The sequence below is a fragment of the Rhipicephalus microplus genome, chromosome X (assembly GCF_043290135.1).
Source record: "Rhipicephalus microplus isolate Deutch F79 chromosome X, USDA_Rmic, whole genome shotgun sequence".
Taxonomy (NCBI): Eukaryota; Metazoa; Arthropoda; class Arachnida; order Ixodida; family Ixodidae; genus Rhipicephalus; species Rhipicephalus microplus.
The window spans coordinates 4,677,703-4,685,634 of NC_134710.1; the positions used below are offsets into that span (position 1 = coordinate 4,677,703).

Genomic DNA, 7,932 nt, shown 5'->3' on the forward strand with positions numbered 1-7,932 from the left:
CAGAGGGGCCACGATGAAAGTGCCAGAAGTGAAAACAAAGGAAACTTCGTTGAGCTCTTGCACTTGTTTGCTAAATATGACGACATTATAGGAAAGAAACTGAATGGTGGATGCGAAGTACGTTCATCACTCGATACAAGACCAGAACCTCGAAATTCTCAGCCACATCACATTAACAAGTATAAAGGAATATATGAAAAGCTCCCAGTGCTTTGCACTTATCGTCGATGAAACCAAGGATCTAAGTAAGACGGAACAGTTGTCAGTGGTAGTAAGGTACTACCTCAATGGGGCTGTTTTTGAGAGGTTCCTTCGATTCCGCAACGCTGAGCAATTGGATGCTAAGTCGCTCCTGAGCTACGTCAAGGAAACGCTGAATCGCTGCGGCATTGATTCTCAACTGTGCATTGCTCAAACGTACGATGGTGCAAGTGTCATGAGTGGTACGTCACGAGGCGTCCAGGCACTATGCAGGAAGTGCCGCAGGCAGTGTACGTACACTGCATGAACCACCGTCTCAATCTTGTCATCGTGGATGTCTGCAAGGCGATACAACCGGTGAGGGATTTTTTCTCTCTTTTGGAAAGCCTTTCTGTATTCCTAAGTGGATCTGCAGTTCACTCACTGTATGTAGATGTTCAAAAAAGGTTGTCTTTGCCTGTGACAGAGCTGCAGCGTCTCAGCGATACACGATGGGCCTGCCAGATAACGCTTGCACAGCTGCCATGAAAAGCTTTCCTACCATTCTTGTATGCCTCAGCGAAGTCATCGCTACAAACAGCAGGCGGGCAACGGAAGCCGGGGGTCTGCTGGAGCAAATGAACTTCTCTTTTCTTTTCTGTTTAAGGCTATTCACCAAGCTACTCAGCCGCCTTAAGGTTTTTTCGGACATATTACAAAGTAAAGACTGCAACCTTAGTCAGGCATGCCTCATGGTGCACACTGTCATTGACGAGTTATCCGAAATCAGAAATTCGCAGAGCGCGTTTGACACTGTGTGGGAGCAAACCTGCACTATTTCTGAGGAGAACGGGGTCCCCCAAAGGGAAAAGCAGAGAACGAAGCGCCTTCCGCTCCATTTAGAGCAGTTTGTATTAAGTGAAGGACGGCCCGTTGAAGAAGAGTCTCCAGATTCAAAAGAAACTTTCAGAGTCAAAGTTTTTCTGCCCGTTTTGGACCACCTCATTGTGGAACTGACTAGGCGATTTGCGGAAAATAATGACGTACTCTGCGGAGTCAGCGCCCTCCACCCTCAAAGTGAGAATTTTATGGACGTCTCCTTGCTTAAGCCTTTCGCTGAGCACTATGCATGCGACATCAACAGCGTTGAAGTTGAATGCAAGTTGGTAATTAAACTTCTTCAGCGCATCGAAGCCGAAAGGAAGTGCAAGATAGAAACATTGCTGCAATTGGTCACCGTCTTGGAAGAGTATAAGTTAGCCTTTCACGAACTGCACAAGCTAAGTGTTATCGCCGTGACGATACCGGCATCATCATCTTCTTGCGAGCGCACATTTTTGTGCCTTCGAAGACTGAAGACTTATCTTCGCAGCAAAATGACTAACAACCATCTGAGCGACCTAGCTGTGCTTGCGGTAGAACGGTCTCTAGCCAATAAGATAGACCTTCAGCGTGTTGACATGTTCGATGCTGCACACAATAATCGGCGTATACGTCTGCACTAGTATAATGCTGGTAAATGAAACTCTATAGTACCTTTGCGGCGCTTTCATGGGAAAAATGTTCGGGCACGGAAACCCGCTTCGCCATCGAATAATTCCGGCCGTTTTTCCTCGCTTTCAAACAAACTGCAAAAGGTGCCCCGCTTGTCTGAGGCCACGTCGGTGCCCCGCTTGTGTGGTGAACAGTGCCTAGTAGGAGAGCTGACACGTTTGTGAAAACTGGTGTACTGTTTAGTCAGATGTGAAATGACTTACCTGCCTATGCGTGATCCAGTTTTACAAACCTATGCCCTTCATTTGTTTATTCTTTTGCTACATTGCTTCTTTTTTTCTTTTCCCATTTCCAACGTTTAGCAACACCAGCAGGCGCAAGAACAGCCTTTTAACATTTTGTAATCTGGCGCATCATTACGAAACTTGGAATTGATATGAACATTACTTAGTGGTGTTAGTTATCTCTGATGCTCTGAAATGACTCTTTCGAAGCTATATTGTGACTAGTTAACACGTGTTATTTTGTTGCTGCTGGTTACCAAGCTTAATTTCTTTTATTTGGTACTGCATTTTGTATATCGGTTGTTTGACAAACTGTATCAATTTTCATTTTACTAGCAATACAACTGCTGTGTAAACATGCTAAATATTAAGTTGTATCCTACTGCGTTGCTCGAATATCTTACTTACACTGGTGTGTTTAGAACCTGGGCCTTTAGCCCAGCCAAACGGTTTCAGCCACCGACTAATTGGTGTACTCTTGTGTTTTCGGAAGATTGTGGTGAGAGATTGTGGTATTTCGTGACTAAGCAGCACTTGCGTGCAGCAAATGAAGCAGTTGCAGGTGAGCTAATAGATAGCTATCCTTGGCGAGATTGCAGGGAACTGCGCATAGTTGTAGCTACAGCTACAGTGTACTAGACAGCAAAGACAGCGAAGCAGCATAGCGGCGTCAAACCGGTCGACGCTGATGACGTAGCTGACGTCGTGACACGCAGGCTTGACAAGTTCTAGGAGGCGTTGCTTCGGCTCGACTTCTCCCAGAGGCTTGGCTGGCTACCTCCGACTACATCACAGCTGCGCCCAACTTCTCAAGTTGCTATCGTTCTGGTCATATTATCAAGGAAGCTATAGATCAGCTGTCTTTCGCCCAGCTAATCCCATTCTAACCCGTATAAAGCTAGCGCCTAGGTTATTTCCTTTGTAAGAGTGTAAGAGTTGATTTAGATCAAGAGAAAATCTTTCAGATAATATATTGCGTTGAACTCAGCTAAGCAGAACAATACGCATGTTTATTGACGTGTTGAGCTACTGAACGAAGCGTAGGTGACATGTAACAGGACATATCGTAGACTTCCATCGAAGAAGTTGGGCGTTTATAAAAGAAGAAAAGGAGAAGAGAGTAAGACAGTGAAAATACAACGCATAAGCTCCCCACTTGCTTGCCCCCCCGGAGGAACTCACTTTTCGTGGTTGCCCCCCCAGTAAAAACATCCTGGCGCCGCCCCTGCATCGTACGTGTCAGATGACAATGTAGCCCCATTCTTCTCGCGGAAAGACGAACTGTCGGTAGACTGTGGTTGCATAACATGGGGAACTCGGGTTGTTATACCTGAAGCGGTACAATCTGAAGTCTTATCGCTTTTGCATGAAGGACATCCAGGCATCACTCACATGAAAATGCTATCAAGAAGCCATGTGTGGTGGCCAAAGTTGTGCGACCGCATTGAAGAAACAGTAAGAGGTTGTTCAACTTGCCAACTAACACAGAACTCTGCGCCCCACGTGCCGATGTTATCGTGGGGATGGCCAACCCGCAGGTGGCAGAGAGTTCACCTGGATTTTGCCTACTACAAGAACGACTGGTTTTTAGTGCTTGTCGATGCGCACTCCAAATGGGTGGATGTTCTGCACATGAAGTCCACTACAGCACAGGTGACAGTTGAAAAACTCCGCACTGTTTTCGCTGCATTTGGGCTTCCCGAGAGAATTGTGACTGACAATGGGCCGCAATTTGTGTCTGCTGAATTCGCAAATTTTCTCAACTCCAATGCAGTGCAGCACGCCAAGACACCACCTTACCACCCAGCTTCAAATGGCACAGCGGAGAGGCTTGTCCAGACCGTCAAGCGAAGCTTCATCAAACAGCTACGGGACGAGCAGAACACGGGAGTGACTCGGACGATGCAACATCGGGTAGACCAGTTCCTGTTCACCTACCGAAACACACCGTGTTCGACGACCGGTTAGACGCCAGCCGAACTGTTTCTCTCATGGAGGCCACGCACGAGGCTGAGCATCTTGCATCCGGAGCTAGCGAAACGTGCCGAAGCAAATATAGCTCGAAGACAGGGTCAGGAAACCCATACTTCATGGAGGGAGTTCAAGGTAGGCGACAACGTTCGTGTGCGAGGAAACCGACCGAGTGATCCACGTTGGTTGGAAGGAACAGTTGTGCGACGAGTTAGCAAAGGAACATACATAGTACGAATCGAAGACTACGACGCTTTCTGCATGCGGACGATATTGTTCCTAACACATGCCTTGCTCCTCTTCCCAGAAGCGTGTGGATTCCTGAGCAAACCCGCATGGCACAGTCGGGTTCCACTCCGTCACAAAGCGACAGCGACACCGCATCGCCGCCGGACGGGCCTGCACCAGAGCAACGACTTCCGCCACCTGACCGAGCCAGCGTGACGGAACTGCCATCACAGCAGGCGCCTGACGCCAGCTCCCAAGAAAACGTCGCGCCACCTGAATTGCGACGAAGCACAAGAATTCGAAAGCCTCCCGAACGTTTTGGCTATGCTGCTAAATAAAGGGGGAAGAGATGTACTAGCCAACGTATGACGCGCCGTACTGACGTCACAGGCTACGTCATGTGCCTGTACTTATATTGGCATGCGAGCCGCTTGCTTATCACATTAAACCTTCGCCACCAACTGAGTCCAGCGTCGCCTTGCTCGCCGGCTACAACAGAGCACGCTTCTACTTTTGTCATACCTGACCAAGATAGGATATAAATATATCATGACGTCGCGACTTAGTCAAGGCCCTCTCGAGAACTTGTTCAGCATAGTACGCCAATCTTCTGGGTGCAACGACAACCCTACGCCAACTCAGTTTCTTATAACCATGAATTGTATGTCATTTTACAGCTTAGTGAAGACTGTAAGGCATGCGAATGCAGACATATGTGCCTTAAGTGCACTACTGGAAACTGAAGAACGTTGCGTTTCTCAGGATACAGTGAGCACCCTTTGGGATAGAGTTGACAGCTTCATTGATGCAGGAGATTTGCCTGCAGCAGAGACAGCCTTGTCATCATCTCGCGATCACAACCAGCATGTGGAAAGGAGTGATTCATGACTTATATACTATGTATCTGGCTATGCCGCTCGTAAGTGCCTAAAGAAGACAAATTGTAACCTTTGCATGCAAGCCTTGACATTGTCGTCCACTGCAGAAAGTTCTGACGTTGCCTCGTATACACGACAGAAAGACAAGGGAGGGCTTCTTTACCCTACCAGTACATTCTTCAATTTTGTGAAAATGCTTGAAAACTTGTTCATGGAGTGTTTCAGCATGCAAGAACAGCATTCTGACTACTATAGTATAACGTGTATACTTGCCCTACTGAGATCAAGGTGCACTAGCACCATTAGTTGTCCTGAGCATGCCGCTGAACTTACAAGGAAGGTTGTCGGCTTCTATATTACTACACGGCTACACAAAATGACGACAAGAAGGACACAAAAGACACGAGCGCTACGAGGACACGAGCGCTCGTGTCTTTCGTGTCCTTCTTGTCGTCGTTTTGTTCTCGCGCTATAACTGTCGTCATGCCATACCAACTAGCCCAAGCTGCCACACTTCCAATGCACAACACGTAACCATAGCAACGCCGCCATTGTGCCCAGTGAATATGGCTGTCATGATGTCATTTCATCCACACTTTTCACGCCACGCGCTGGCGGGGCATGCCCTCTCCTACCTTTCCTTCCTCCGTGGGTGCTAGCATTGTCCCGGCTGCGCCTTCAAAGGAGGCGTGCTGGTGTTTCATTTCGCCGCAGAGCGGCGCGCAAGTCGCCCCCATGATCGGACGAGACAGCGCCTCCTCACAGAACAACTAGCCTCCTCTATTTGTCGAGAGTGCTCGCCAGCCGCTAGCGCGGCACTTTTATCGCTTGCTCGTGTGCTCGCAAGTCGCAACGTCTGCGCTTTGCCTATTTGGACTTGTTCGGGATCAATACGGGCCAATGTGACCATGCCACGGTGATGGGTAAACAGCAAACACACTGCTTTGTACCTGTATGCAATGCGGGATATGTTTCGGCTCGCAAACAAGGGAAGAAAGCGTCTCTCTTCTCGGCTCCTGCCGACGATGAACGGCTCAAGGCCTGGGAGCGTGCGATTTCTCGCGCTGACAAACCACGGGAAAACAACTGCGTTGTGTGCGAAGCTAATTTCGACGAAAGATTCATCGTCCGTTGCTACAAGCATGTTATCAACGGGTTCTTAGAAACTTTGTAAAAAGCTGTACCTAAGTAGGGTGGGTTCCTGAGTGAATCAACTGCCGAAGGACTCTGCGTCACTCTAACCAGCACCCTTTCTATCCTGCATTGTGCATTTCACGAAAACCTTGGTCTATAAATACTTGATGACATCTCTGCTCTGCCAAGACGCGCTTAAAATCTTTTCGGAATTCTGAAGCAAATGTCTGGCTCTAATGATCACCCTCGCCGGCACAATTTTTTATCTCTGTGAATTGCCTCAGTTTTTACAGTTAGGCACAGTCACCCTTCAGTGGAAACATACCCTGGAGTTCTGCAACAGAATTGAAAGTCGGAGTTCTGAGCAGCCTGCTAGGTCCGAGCGTTCCACAATATTCCAATAAAATTGCCGAATAAGCTGGATGAGCTGCTAGATCTGGGGAACCTCAATGAGGTTCATGAAATGATTGTTGCTTCTGAAGCCCCCCCCCCCCCCCCCTGACGACACTGATCTCATTGGACGTAAAAGGCACTCCCGGATCACTTATCACGTCCGTGGCTATGTGGCCAGGAAGATTGTGAAAAAGACGGAGTGCAACGAATGTAGCAGGTTGTTGCTTGACTCTGAGAATTTGAGCTTGCTTGCGGCAGAATCATGCCTTTTTTACCCGTCCGAGTCCTTAAGAGGCCTGGTCAAAGCTACGGAAGATGCATTCACCTATTGCTTCAGTTTCAACAAGTTGAAACGTGACAGCATTACAGACGTTATCTTTTGCCTGTCTGTGAAGAGGTTAAATATGGTCGGCTGTGAACACCGCAAACTGGAAGTGACAAATCAGACAATTAGTATCTTTACACTGACTAGAATGCATTTTCTCGTTGCTGGAGAAAATGCGTCCAATAAAAAAAAAGAGAGAAAGAGAAAAAATGAAGTTCTTGAAGTTGAGACGTGTGACTCAGTTAACTATGATAGCGTTAACTCAGTGAACAGTGTTTTATTTTATGCTATTGTGCATTACTCACACTGTGCTGTTTCTTGTGATTTCACTATTATCTTGTTGACATTGTTACAAATCTCCCATAATGACTGTGATGTCACTGTCTGGCTGTGTTTCACATATGCAGAAATCAATTTTTTCGTGAACTGGTTTGTGACTGTATCTATGTTTGCCAATGAAATCTCAATGTCATGTGTATATGTATGCTCATTGTATCATCGTACATATACTGTTCTTTTTAGTAGCCTTATTCATTTGCTATATAGCTGCAGAGTTTCGTATAACTTGCAGTTCTCTTCAACCTTAATGCATATGTTGTGTTTATTTTGCATGTTGTTTTTGCTTTCGTGAAAATAAATGTCTTGCTTGTAAAACTAAACCTTGATTGCGCAAGTCATAAAAATAATGGTTGCCGATACCTTTAAGCGCACGGAGCACACTGCTGCATCAAAGTGAAAACTGCACGGACTTTGTTTTGGTGTCAAGCCTAGAGCAAGTCACTTGATACTCTATCTTCTAAGCTTCGCAGCTTATATACTACGAAGTGAATTGAAAACACTAATTTTCAGTGCCAATATTTTGCAGCGCGCCGCCAGAACTGTGACGGGTAGACTTTGTTACAATCCGCAGGGTAACGTGAAATATTTTCAAAAAAAAAAAAAAAAAAACTGATACGCGGGCGCGAGGAGGGGCATCTCGAAAGCGACCGCAGCGCCGCCGCATCCGGATGAATTCTCGCTCGCTCTCCGGCGCGCCAATGCTGAC

At 47.0% G+C, this 7,932-nt stretch overlaps 1 pseudogene; it reads left to right on the forward strand.

The window, feature by feature from the left end:
• The first annotated feature begins 468 nt into the window (after positions 1-468).
• On the forward strand, positions 469-1,685 carry LOC142777169 (zinc finger MYM-type protein 1-like; annotated as a pseudogene).
• Positions 1,686-7,932: the final 6,247 nt, after the last annotated feature.